Source organism: Bufo bufo, chromosome 1, assembly GCF_905171765.1.
Source record: "Bufo bufo chromosome 1, aBufBuf1.1, whole genome shotgun sequence".
In the NCBI taxonomy this organism is placed as follows: Eukaryota; Metazoa; Chordata; class Amphibia; order Anura; family Bufonidae; genus Bufo; species Bufo bufo.
Genome location: NC_053389.1, coordinates 46,890,915 through 46,904,225, shown reverse-complemented (window position 1 = coordinate 46,904,225; position 13,311 = coordinate 46,890,915).

Genomic DNA, 13,311 nt, shown 5'->3' with positions numbered 1-13,311 from the left:
CACTACACAATTGTATGTATCCTTCAGCAGAATAGTGAGTGAAGCTCTGGAGTATAATATAATATGTAACTCAGGATCAGTAATGTAATGTATGTGCACAGTGACTCCACCAGCAGAATAATGAGTGCTTCTCTGGGGTATAATACAGGATGTAACTCAGGATCAGTACAGGATAAGTAATGTCTGTACACAGTGGCTCCACCAGCAGAATAGTGAGTGCAGCTCTGGAGTATAATACAGGATGTAACTGCATGATTTTCCTAGTCTATGACGTAAAGTCATGGTTTTATTAAAGACACGGAGGCGAGTATTGCTATCCCTTTCTTTACTGTCCACCAATAGCAGCAAAGAATACATTTTACAAAATTAATCAAGAACAAGTAACCATAGTAACAAGGTCCCTCCCCTGACAGCCCCCTATAATAGGCAGCTCCTCCTCTGGACCTTCCTCTTTCTTTGAGACTCTGACACCAAGGCCGGAATTACAAACAGGAACCGAATCCCGAACTGGAACCGTACAACTGGAGGAAAACCGCCTCAGCACCAGCAACACTGCACGATGGGGCCAACTTGTGGTAAGGCGAACCAAAGATGTAGTAAGTCGCAGTCGGTAGGAACTTCAACCTGAAAGGAGAAAAACAGAGGATATAGGGAAATAAATAGTGTGTAGACACCAAACTCGCTGGCCAGTCAAAATCATCTAGATGCATGAATAATAAATAATATAAATATAAACGTATATTATAATAAACAAGGGAGGGAAAAAAGGGTGGGCAATACTCGCCTCCGTGTCTTTAATAAAACCATGACTTTACGTCATAGACTAGGAAAATCATGCAGTTTTACATCAAGACACGGAGGCTTCTATTGCAAGTTCAAAGCTGTTCAATTATGGATGAAAACACGTGAGGAGGACGAAAATAAAATTCCCTGAATGTCGTGACCCTAGACCAATCAGCTAGGCGTAAGATGTCCTCCAAACGCTCCCCAGAAATCGCCAAAGAGGTAGCAGCCGCACCTCTCGCCGAATGCGCTGTGAAAATGGAAGTATCCACTCCCGCCAGGGACATAACCCACTTCATTCAACGAGCTAAAGTAGGGCTGGAGACTGGGCCGAATGGAAAGGAAAAGCTGAGGAACCGTGGGAGACCGATGAGCCCTCGTCTGCGATTTGTACTCCCGTAAACAGGCAACCGGACAGAGAGCCGGCGCAGACGGGGAAACTGGGATACGATACCGACCTGATGTTGGTCTTAGTGCGTCTGGAAATGTTGAAGGTGACGCCTTCAGGAGTAAAGGATCTGGCATCATGATCAAGAGCCCGGACGTCAGAGACCCGTTTGCACGAAATAAGGCAAAAGAGAGTCACTAACTTGGCCGATAACTGCCGCAAAGATAGGTCCGGATTATTGGGCCATGAAGAAAAGAAGGACAATACGGAAGAAACGTCCCAAGTCGTAGTAAAACGAGGTCGGAGAGGATGAGCCAGGCGAGATCCACGCTATAAACGACAAACCGAAGGATGCTGCCCAGCAGGAGTGCCCTCAAAACCCTGATGTGTGGAAGAAATGGCAGATCTAAAGAGGTTAATCGTCCGATAAGCCTTACCTGCCTAAAACAAGGAAGTGAGGAACTGTAACAGGTGCCGAAACGGGATCCAGGTCCCGTTCCAAGCACCAGCTAGTTCTCCAGGCTGCCCTATAAGATAATGGGACCACCATTACCAGGTCCCACCAGAAAGGTGGAAACGCATAGAGAAGCGAATCGGACCAGTCCTGCAGGAAAGCGTCCACTGCCTCCGGATCCGGGCGCCAGCTGAAGAAGCAAGGGAGCGGAGTGTTGAGTCGCGAGGCGAACAGGTCTATGACGAGAGGACCCCAAACGAGTGATATTGCGGAGAAGACCGTCGGAGCCAGCTTCCATTCGCTGCCATCCAAGAAGTATCAGGAACTCTAATCTGCCCGACTGTTGTGGAGGCCCGGAATGTACTCCGCCTGAACCATGATATCCTTGGATAGGCAGTAAGACCAAAATTCCTTCGCCAAACGTGCTAGAGTCGCAGAGTGTGCTCCGCCCAGACGGTTGACGTAACGTACGGCTGAGACATTGTCCATACAAAGTCTGATGCACGCGTGGGCAATCCCATTGGTGAAGCTCCGAATGGCAAAGGACCCGGCCAGAAGCTCCAAGGCATTGATGTGGAGAAGTGTCTCGTCTTCTGACCAACGTCCACCTGTAGAGATCCCGTTGCAGTGAGCCCCCCAGCCCTGGAGGCTCGCATCCAACTCCACGGTGAATTCGAGCTGGAAACCGAAAATCGCTCTGCTTTTCCACGCCTCCAGATTGTTGATCCACCAGCGGAGTTCCTCTCGGGCTTTCGAATCCAGGACCACTGTATCCGCAAACGCAGCACCGGAAGAAGACGCTGAAGTGCACGGTAATGCAACGGTGCTGGGAAAACGGCTTGAATAGAGGAAGCCAACAGGCCGATGATTCGGGCTAGCTGGCGCAGAGACAAATGGGCAGCGGACAGAGCATTTCAGAGTTCTTTGCGTATAGAGTGTAACTTCGTCGTCGGGAGGCTGAGTGACTCTGCAATCGAGTCCACGGTAGAGCCCAAAAACTCTATCCGTTGTAACGGGGTCAGGCAAGATTTCTCCGGATTGAGGAGGAATCCGAGTCGTGAGAGGAGATCCGACGTCCAATTACGGTGTTCTAGTAGGGTCGTTCGGGACTCATGCATGAGGAGGATGTCGTCCAGATATACAATCAGCCGTACTCCCCGACTGCGTAGCCATGACATGGCGGGACGCATCAGCTTGGTGAAGCACCAAGGAGCCGATGACAGGCCGAAGGGGAGGCAGGTGAAACGCCAGATCTCTCCTCTCCAACGGAAGCCCAGGAGATCCCTGGATGGTGCAGAAACTGGAACCGTCAAGTAAGCGTCCTTGAGGTCCAGCTTCACCATCCAGTCCCCAGGAAGGAGTAGATCCCGGAGTAGGTGAATCCCTTCCATCTTGAAGTGGCGATAACGAACCACTGTATTCAGAGCCCGAAGATTTATGACAGGGCGCATCTGACCACCTTTCTTCTGCACTAGGAAGATATTGCTGTGGACTCCATCGGGATATTGGGGGAGCCCTCTCTATCGTTCGTTTGCAAAAGAGAAACATAAGTTCCATGTCTACTAGTGCACCGTCGGGTCGCGACAGTAGAAGAGGCGGTGGAGGGGGAAGTAGGTTTGGGGAGTCTACCAGCTCGATGTGGAACCCTTTGACCGTGGTCAGGACCCAGGGGTCTGACGTGATGGCTGACCAGGCATGGAAAAAATGACGGAGTCTGCCCCCGATGTAATGTTCCGAAAAACCTCCGTCTGGGGGAGGACTTACCGTAAGGTCTCCTGGAGTTGGGAGTTCCTCTGAATGACCTGGAGCGCCACTGGCCACCTCTGGCCAGGAAGAAGGGTGATGGGTTCCTCTGCTCCTGGAAGGTAGGTCTTTGGTTGAAGGAGCCTTGGCCCGCGCTACGGGTGTGGAAACTGGATCGGCCGGACAGGCGGCCCCTGCTACTGTCGGCCCTGGTGGAGACCCGTCCCTGAAAAACTTTCCTCATAGAGGACTGGGCCTTATCGAGGGCCATAAATGCCCCCACAAAGCGACTCAGGTCCTTAATGAATGAGTCCACAAATAAGAGGCCCTGGGCATCCTTGCCTGCCTTAGTTAAGTCCAGATTGGCCAGTTTAGGGTCAATCTTAAACAAAATGGCTTTACGCTGTTCAATCGCAAGGGAGGTGTTGGTGCTACCTGCGATGCAAATTGCTCTCTGGACCCAGCCCCTAAGTTCTTCCGGATCTACCGGAGAGCCTTCTGCCCTGGCAACTTCTGCCATTTCAAACAATTTGGCCAGGGGGCCAAAGATATCAAGCAGTTTGTACTGGCAACTGCGTAAAGCGGAATCCAACCCTTTACGAGGGTTCCAGCCGGACTTAGAGAGGAACTGCGTGACTTTGGGGTCCACGACCGGAGTGTCGCACACTCTATTGGGGACTAAAGGCCTGGGGCATTCCGCCCTGAGTTTACTACGTGCCTCCTTACTGAGGGGGCGACGCACCCAGTGCTCTAGGTATTTGCCCACGTGATCAGCCGGAAGCCACTCCGCCGATCTTGGGTGATGGATGGCATCTGGATCAAACATAGGCTCACCCGCTGGATCTACCAGGGGGGTGGCTACATTATTGGCGGAGGAGGAAGCAGTGTCTTTGACCAGTGAAGTGGAAGGAGTAGGGCAGTTAGGGGCCGAATATTGGTAAGTGGTTTCCTCCTCCGAATCATGATTTGCATCCGCGAAAGCCTCCTCGTCTGAACCCCTTTCGGAGCCAGACTCACTGTCATGTTGCGCTCTAGCGCATTTCCATAGCCGCGCCCGTTCTGCCTGGCGCGGTAAGGCTCTCTTACGTGAACTTAGCACGTTTTCAGGGGTGGCAGTATGCACACCAGTCATTGTCTAAGGATCTAAATTGGTAGGCTGCGGAGCATTAATAGGGCAGCTTGTAAGTTCCCTCTAGGAGGGTTAGCAGACAAGGCCTGAGAGATGCTCTGGGATAAGATGGTAGACATAGAGCCCATGGCTGCCATGATGGCACTAGAGACAAAGCGCTGGAGCGCCAGGGCCTGGTCCTCTCCCCCAGTCTGCAGGGTTCCCTCAGGGGATGAGGGGGGGCTATTTGCATTGGGAGGGGGGTCAGAGCGAGGCATAACTCTATAAATGATAGCCCAAGGGGAACACAATAGAGGGCCAAGAGATCTACAATAGAGGGGAAGGAGGTCTAACTATGAAGGGTTAATCACCCTAGACGGCGCAGCAGGATAAGACGGGAGCTCACCGAGATGAGAAACAAGCCGAGGGGTAATGGCCGCCAAGATCTCACGAGAAGGCGGCCCTAAGAAGAGGCCGACGAAATCTCGCGAGATCCCGGGTCCAACGGCGCAAGAAACAGGCGCGCAAAATGGCCACCGAGATCTCGCGAGCGGCCAGAGTAAAGGCCACAGGAGAAGCAAGATGGCCGCCGAGAACTCACGAGATCTCGCAGCCGACCGGGAAAGATGGATGAAGCGAAAGCGGACCAACACAGAGCGAGGAAAGAGATAGAGGACAGATAGAACTGCAGATAAGAGGGGCGGGTGGGACGGCAGCAGGGGTAGCGGAGGATACAAAGGGGGTACAAACGGAATTAAGGAAAATACAAACAATTATCCACACTGAGAATAATAGACACATCAAGAGGTATCATACAGAGGTGTACTTATCTGGTGGCAGCAGCAAAGAAAGAGGAAGGTCCAGAGGAGGCGCTGCTTATTATAGGGGGCTGTCAGGGGAGGGACCTTGTTACTATGGTTACTTGTTCTTGATTAATTTTGTAAAATGTATTCTTTGCTGCTATTGGTAGACAGTAAAGAAAGGGATAGCAATAGGAGCCTCCGTGTCTTGATGTAAAACTCAGGATCAGTACAGGATAAGTAATGTAATGTAAGTACACAGTGACTGCACCAGCAGAATAGTGAGTGCAGCTCTGGGGTATAATACAGGATGTAACTGCATGATTTTTCTAGTCTATGACGTAAAGTTATGGTTTTATTAAAGACACGGAGGCTCTTATTGCTATCCCTTTCTTTACTGTCCACCAATAGCAGCAAAGAAATTTACATAGAGAACAATGTAACCATGGTAACAACAGTCCCTCCCCAGGCAGCCCCTATAACAGGCCGCTCCTCCTCTGGACCTTCCTCTTTCTTTGTAAACCTGACACCACGGCCGGCAAACGAACTTGAACCACGAGCTGGAACCTAGAACCTGGAAGCGATTATCTCAGCTCCACCCGAACTCCACAACCGAAGCCAACGTGGCTAAAACTTAGAAGAGAAAACAGAAGAATATAGTGTCCCGCAACCGGCAGAGCTTCAGCCTGAAAAGAGAAAACAGACAATATAGCCAGTTTAAATACCGGGTAGAAACCAGACAGCGTCTGTCAGTCGTTATCACCTGAAAGCAATTATAATAAACAATCCAGGTAAGCACAACTGCATGTAATAATAAAACACAAGAGCAATACAAAACCGCCAGAAGAACCAAAAAGGGAGGGGAAAATACTCGCCTCCGTGTCTTTAATAAAACCATGACTTTACGTCATAGACTAGGAAAATCATGCAGTTTTACATCAAGACACGGAGGCTCTTACTGCAAGTTCAAAGCTGGTCAATTATGGATGAAAACGGATGAGGAGGAGGACGAAAATAAAATTCCCTGAACGTCGTGACCCTAGACCATTCAGCTAAACGTAAGATGTCCTCCAAACGCGCCCCCGAGATTGTTAAAGAGGTGGCAGCCGCACCTCTCGCCGAATGTGCAGTGAAGATTGAAGTATCCATTCCAGCCAGGGACATAACCCACTTCATCCAACGAGCCAAAGTCGGGCTGGAGACCGGGCCAAAAGGATGGCGAATGGAAAGGAAGAGTTGAGGGATCGTAGGAGACCGATGAGCCCTCGTCCGGGATTCATATTCCTGCAAACAGGCCACCGGACAAAGAGCCGGCGAAGACGGGAAACTGGGATACCTCCCTGATGTTTGTCTTGGTGCGTCGGGAAATGTTGAAGGAGACGCCTTCAGGAGTAAAGGATTGTCATGCCCTGCTCAGGCTATGTGCGGAGGTCTGCCAGATTAGCAGCACGTGTGTAGCTTTTTGTTTGGAGTTGAGCTGTATCCGCCTCCCTTCAGGTGCACTGGGTGGGGTCGTTGGTTTGAGTTTAAATTACGCCCACTCCCAGTGTCCTGTGTGGGTTATAGCTTCTGTCTGGCTCTGTGAAAGGAAGGAAGAATTTGCTGTTCCTGCTCGGAAAAGATAAGTTGGTTTTTGTTTTCTTGTCGTTGGCTGTCTAGGCTGTTAGAGAGACGCCTGCCCCCTCCAGGTTCTGAGGGAGCAGGCTGCCTCTATCCCCCTTTCACCATCTTAGGGATTTTAGGGAATTTTCAGCCCAGGCACAAGGACACGTTATTCCCGCCTTCAGGATCTGAACGTGGGCATAGAAGTATAGAGAGAGCTGGTAGGGATTTGTCAGGAGGTGACCTTGATCCCCAGCTTCTCGCCTAGACACTTGTTTGTTTATTTTATTTGTATCTGGTATCCTGTCCGCCGTGACATTATAACCCGCCAATACCTTGACTGCCATTTCTCAGCTGTTTCTCAGCTGTTTTGAGATGGAGTCAATTGATGCGCTAGTTGATCGCATGCAGGGATTATCCCTAGAGGTTGCAGATCTGCGTAATTCGGTCACATGGTGTCAGAATGCACTGGCATCAGGTGCAATAAGAGGAAGTCAAATTGATGGGGAGCCTAAGGTCGCTCTCCCTGATAGATTTGCAGGGGGTGTGGATGACTTTATCCGCTTTAAAGAGTCATGCAAGTTGTATTTTCGGCTGCGTCCATCTTCGTCTGGTGATGAGTCAGAGGGTAGGGATAATCATTTCCCTGCTTAAAGGGGACGCGCAATCCTGGGCCTTCTCTCTGCCGTCCGGTTCTCTGGCCCTCTGGTCGGTGGAAGAATTTTTTAAAGCCTTGGGATTAATTTATGATGATCCAGATCGGGTCTCGATGGCGGAGTCTAAATTGCGTAATTTATTACAAGGTGAAAATACTGCAGAGGCTTACTGCGTTGAGTTTAGGAGATGGGCTACCGAGTCAGAGTGGAATGACCCCGCGTTACGTAGTCAGTTTTGTCAGGGGTTATCTGAGAGATTGAAAGATGCCCTTGCTTTTCATGAGTACCCGGATACATTGGAGAATGCTATGTCTTTGGCAGTACGGTTAGATAGACGTATTAGAGAGAGGTGTAAGGTTCTCTCCGCGCAAGGGATCCCTTCTGTGAGTGGTTTCGTCTCACCTGCTCCCCAGGGTGATATGACATGTAACTCTGGGGTAGGGGAGGAACCCATGCAGCTGGGTCAGGTGTCTATCCGTTCTGGTAGTAGGAACTTTAGGAGGTTGCATAAACTATGTTATTACTGTGGAAAAAGTGGTCATTTTATTTTTGCTTCTCCTTTTGTTAAACCACATGTTGATGAGAAAGAATCACAAAGAGGTTTACTTAAAGAAAAAAAAACATCCCTGACTCTTGGTAGTGTGAATGGGGTGGTGGAGCAAGCAGGTATGCAAGCTCCCTGTAATACTCGTTTTCTCCTTCCAGCTATGGTGGCGCTAGACTCAAGAATTTTTTGTTGTTGAAGTATTCATTAACTGTGGTGCTGGGGTAAACCTTATTGATTTTCTTTTTCTTCAAAATCTTTGTCTAAGTACTTGCACTTTAGAAAGAGAGATTCCGGTTTTCGCAATTGATTCTTCCCCTCTTTCTCAAAGGAGTCTCACTCATATTGCTCACAGTATTCTGTTAAGGGTGGGTGATTCACATGTTGAGGTCATGTCTTGTTTTGTCATGAAGGACTTGCCCGCTCCTATAGTCTTAGGGTTACCATGGTTGACAAAACATAACCCAATCATAGATTGGCAAGCAAGACAGATCATTGGTTGGAGTGAATTTTGTTCGGACAATTGTCTTGGCACATCTATCTCTGATGTGTCTACTACGGCCTTACCTCAGTATCTCTCAGATTTTGCGGATGTCTTTTCGGAGGGTGGGGCTCAGGAATTGCCCCCTCATCGTGACTATGATTGTCCAGTTAATCTCATCCCAGGGGCTAAGTTGCCAAAGTCTCGGCTTTACAATCTTTCTCAACCTGAAAGAGAGGTCATGCGGAAGTATATTGCCGAGAGTTTGGCAAAAGGTCATATTAGGCCATCTAAGTCTCCGGTTGCAGTGGGTTTATTCTTTGTAAAGAAAAAGGATGGATCGCTGAGACCTTGTTTGGATTTCCGGGAATTGAACCGTATTACGGTCCGTGATCCGTATATCCTTCCTTTGATCTCCGATTTTTTTGATCAGATTGTTGGAGCCAAGGTGTTCTCTAACTTGGATTTAAGAGGGGCCTACAATCTGATCAAAATCAAGGAAGGGGATGAGTGGGAAAACGGCCTTCAACACGCACAAGGGTCATTTTGAGAATCTGGTTATGCTTTTTGGGTTAACTAACGCGCCAGCGGTATTTCAGCGATTTGTCAATGACATTTTCCATCATTTTGTGGGGAGGTTCGTGGTAGTTTTACTTGGATGACATTCTAATTTACTCTCCTGATCTGAAGACCCATCAGTATCATGTGAGACAGGTTTTGTCGATCCTTCGGGAGAATAAATTATATGCCAAATTGGAGAAATGTGTGTTTTCTGTGCAGGAGCTTCCGTTTCTGGGTTATCTGCTTTCTGACTCTGGTTTTCGTATGGACCCCGAAAAGGTCCGGGCGGTTCTGGAATGGGACCGACCGGAGAGTCAGAAAGCTTTGATGCGGTTTTTGGGGTTTACTAATTATTATAGAAAATTTATCTTGAACTATTCTACCATTGTAAAACCTCTGACGATATGACAAAGAAGGGCCCCGACGTCTCTGTCTAGTCGGATGAGGCATTGCAGGCCTTTTCGGCTATTAAGGAATGTTTTGCGTCTGCTCCCATTCTGGTGCAGCCCGATGTGTCTTAACCATTCATGGTGGAGGTTGATGCATCAGAAGTGGGGGTTGGAGCAGTGCTGTCGCAGGGTTCATCTCCTGGCAAATGGGTTCCGTGTGCTTTTTTTTCCAAGAAGCTCTCGGTCGCCGAGAGGAATTATGATGTAGGAGATAGGGAATTGCTGGCCATCAAATTGGCCTTTGAGGAATGGCGTCACTGGTTGGAGGGGGTGTCTCATCCCGTTACAGTATATACGGATCATAAGAATTTGGCTTATCTACAATCTGCCAAGCGTCTGAATCCTAGACAGGCCAGATGGTCACTGTTCTTTACCAGGTTCAATTTTGTGGTTACTTTTCGCCCGGGGGTTAAAAACGTCAAGGCCGATGCGTTGTCTCGCAGTTTTCCTGGGGGATGTGATTCAGAGGATCCTGCTCCGATTTTGGCTGATGGGGTGGTGGTCTCCGCTCTGTACCCCGAATTGGAGATGGAGGTGTTGGGAGCCCAGGAGGGGGCTCCTTGTTCTTGTCCCCCAGGGAGGTTGTTTGTTCCTGATGGACTGCGATACAAGGTATTCAAGGAACATCACGATACTGTCCTTGCTGGACATCCTGGTGGTAAGTCCACCTTTGATCTTGTCTCCCGGAGGTTCTGGTGGCCCGAGTTACGTAAGAGTGTTGAGGATTACGTAGCAGCTTGTGAAACCTGTGCACAGTCAAAGGTTGCTCACACTCGACCTGCTGGTTCACTGCTTCTTTTGTCTATTCCGTCTCGTCCTTGGACGCACTTGTCTATGGACTTTATTACGGATCTGCCGAGTTCCTCCGGGAAAACAGTAATTTTGGTGGTTGTTGACAGTTTTAGTAAAATGGCTCACTTTGTATCGTTAGCCAGTCTGCCCAATGCCAAGACTCTTGCTCAGATTTTTGTTGATAATATCGTGAAATTGCATGGCATTCCCTCAGATGTGGTTTCTGATAGGGGCACGCAGTTTGTCTCCAGGTTTTGAAGGGCGCTCTGCTCTCGGCTTGGCATTAACTTTCGTTCTCTTCGGCTTTTCATCCGCAGTCGAATGGGCAGACAGAGCGTACTAATTAAAACCTGAAGACCTACTTGAGGTGCTTTGTGGCTGAGAATCAGGAGGACTGGTCCTCATTCTTGTCCCTAGCAGAGTTTGCTTTGAATAACCGTAGGCAGGAGTCCACGGGTAAGTCGCCATTTTTTGGCGCATACGGTTTTCATCCTCAGTTTGGTACCTTTTCTGGGACTGGTTCCTCTGGGATGCCAGAGGAGGAGAGATTTTCTTCTGCCTTGTCTTCTATCTGGCGGAGGATCCAAGTGAATTTGGAGAAGATGGGTGAGAGGTATAAGCGAATGGCTGACAAGAGACGTGTGACTGGTCCGGACCTGTGTGGGTGATCTGGTGTGGTTGTCTACTAAAAATATTAAACTGAGAGTACCATCTTGGAAACTGGGTCCAAGATTTATTGGACCTTACAAAATATCTGCGGTGGTCAATCCAGTAGCGTTTCGTCTGGATCTTCCGCAGACTTGGAGGATCCATGATGTGTTCCACAAGTCTTTACTGAAGAAATATGTGAAACCGGTGGAACCATCGCCATTGCCTCCTCCCCCTGTTCTGGTTGATGGAAATTTAGAGTTCGAGATCTCCAGGGTTCTCGACTCAAGAGTTCTTCGGGGTTCCCTTCAGTACCTGGTACACTGGAGGGGATACGGCCCTGAGGAGAGGATGTGGGTTCCGGCTGTGGATGTTAGTGCCAGCCGACTGGTGAGGGCTTTTCACAGATCCCACCCGGATAAAGTTGGGCCGGGGTGTCCGGAAGTCACCCGTAGAAGGGGGGGTACTGTCATGCCCTGCTCAGGCTATGTGCGGAGGTCTGCCAGATTAGCAGCACGTGTGTAGCCTTTTGTTTTTGTTTGGAGTTGAGCTGTATCCGCCTCCCTTCAGGTGCACTGGGTGGGGTCTTTGGTTTGAGTTTAAATTATGCCCACTCCCAGTGTCCTGTGCGGGTAACAGCTTCTGTCTGGCTCTGTGAAAGGAAGGAAGGATTTGCTGTTCCTGCTCAGAAAAGATAAGTTGGTTTTTGTTTTCTTGTGGTTGGCTGTCTAGGCTGTTAGAGAGACGCCTGCCCCCTCCAGGTTCTGAGGGAGCAGGCTGCCTCTCTCCTTTCACCATCTTAGGGATTTTAGGGAATTTTCAGCCCAGGCACGAGGACACGTTATTCCCACCTTCAGGGTCTGAACGTGGGCATAGAAGTATAGGGAGAGCTGGTAGGGATTTGTCAGGAGGTGACCTTGATCCCCAGCTTCTCGCCTAGACACTTGTTTGTTTATTTTCTGTGTATCTGGTATCCTGTCCGCCGTGACAAGGATCTGGCGTCGTGATCGAGAGCCCGAACGTCAGAAACCCTTTTACAAGAAATGAGGCAAAAGAGCACCAACAACTTAGCCGATAACTGTCGCAAAGAGAGATCCGGATTACTAGGCCAGGAAGCAAAGGAGGACAATACCAAGGAAACATCCCAAGTGGTAGAAAATCGAGCCAGGCGAGAGCCGCGCAATAAGTGACACACCAAAGGGTGTTGTCCCGCAGGGGTGCCCTCAAAGTCCTGATGAGTGGAGGAAATGGCAGACCTAAAGAGGTTACTAGTTTGATAAGCTTTCCCTGCCTCAAATAAGGAGGTAAGGAACTGCAAGAGGTGACTCACAGGCGCCGAAACGGGATCCAGGTCCCGTTCCAAGCACCAGCTAGCCCAAGATCTCCAGGCTGCCCTATAAGATTTTCTGGTGCCGGGAGCCCATGCGTTGTCCAGGAGGCGTCTAGTTGCATCCGAAATGCCCTCAACTTATAGATATATATAGATATCCTGAGATTCTGCATGCTAGCAACTGCAGGGATCCCTCGAGCAGGAGCGGGTGGTGTAGCCCCTGAGGGTCGCGAAGAAGATCCACCTGACTCGGAAGAAGAAGGGGCACATCTATGATGAGTTCCAGAAGAGCCAGGTACCAAATCTGAGTCCCCCAAAACGGGACCACCACGACAAGGTCGGCCAACTGGCGACGTGTCTGCAGCAGCATCCTCGGGATCATCGCGAAAGGTGGAAAAGCATAAAGAAGAGAATCGGACCAGTCCTGAAGGAAAGCATCCACCGCCCCCAGGTACGGGCGCCAGCTGAAGAAGCGAGGAAGCTGTGTGTTGAGTCGCGACGCAAAAAGGTCTATGGCAAAAGGACCCCAAACGTCTGATATTGCCGAGAACATCTCCGGAGCCAGCCTCGAATCGCTGCCGTCCGTGAAGTAGCGGGAACTCCAATCCGCTCGAGTGTTGTAGAGACCGGGAAGGTATTCCGCCTGAACCATGATATCCTTGGATAGGCAATAGAACCAAAATTCCTTCGCCAGACGCGCCAGAGTTGCCGAGTGTGTTCCTCCCAAACGGTTGACATAACGCACAGCAGAGACATTGTCCATACGTAACCTGATGCAGGCGTGGGCCATCCCATTGGTAAAGCTCCGAATGGCAAAGGAATCGGCCAGAAGCTCCAAGGCATTGATGTAGAGACGCGTCTCGTCTTCCGTCCATCGGTTGCCCGTAGAGATTCCGTTGCAATGGGCCCCCCAGCCTTGGAGGCTCGCATCCGATTCCACTGTGAACTCTGACTGAAGACCGAAAATCACCT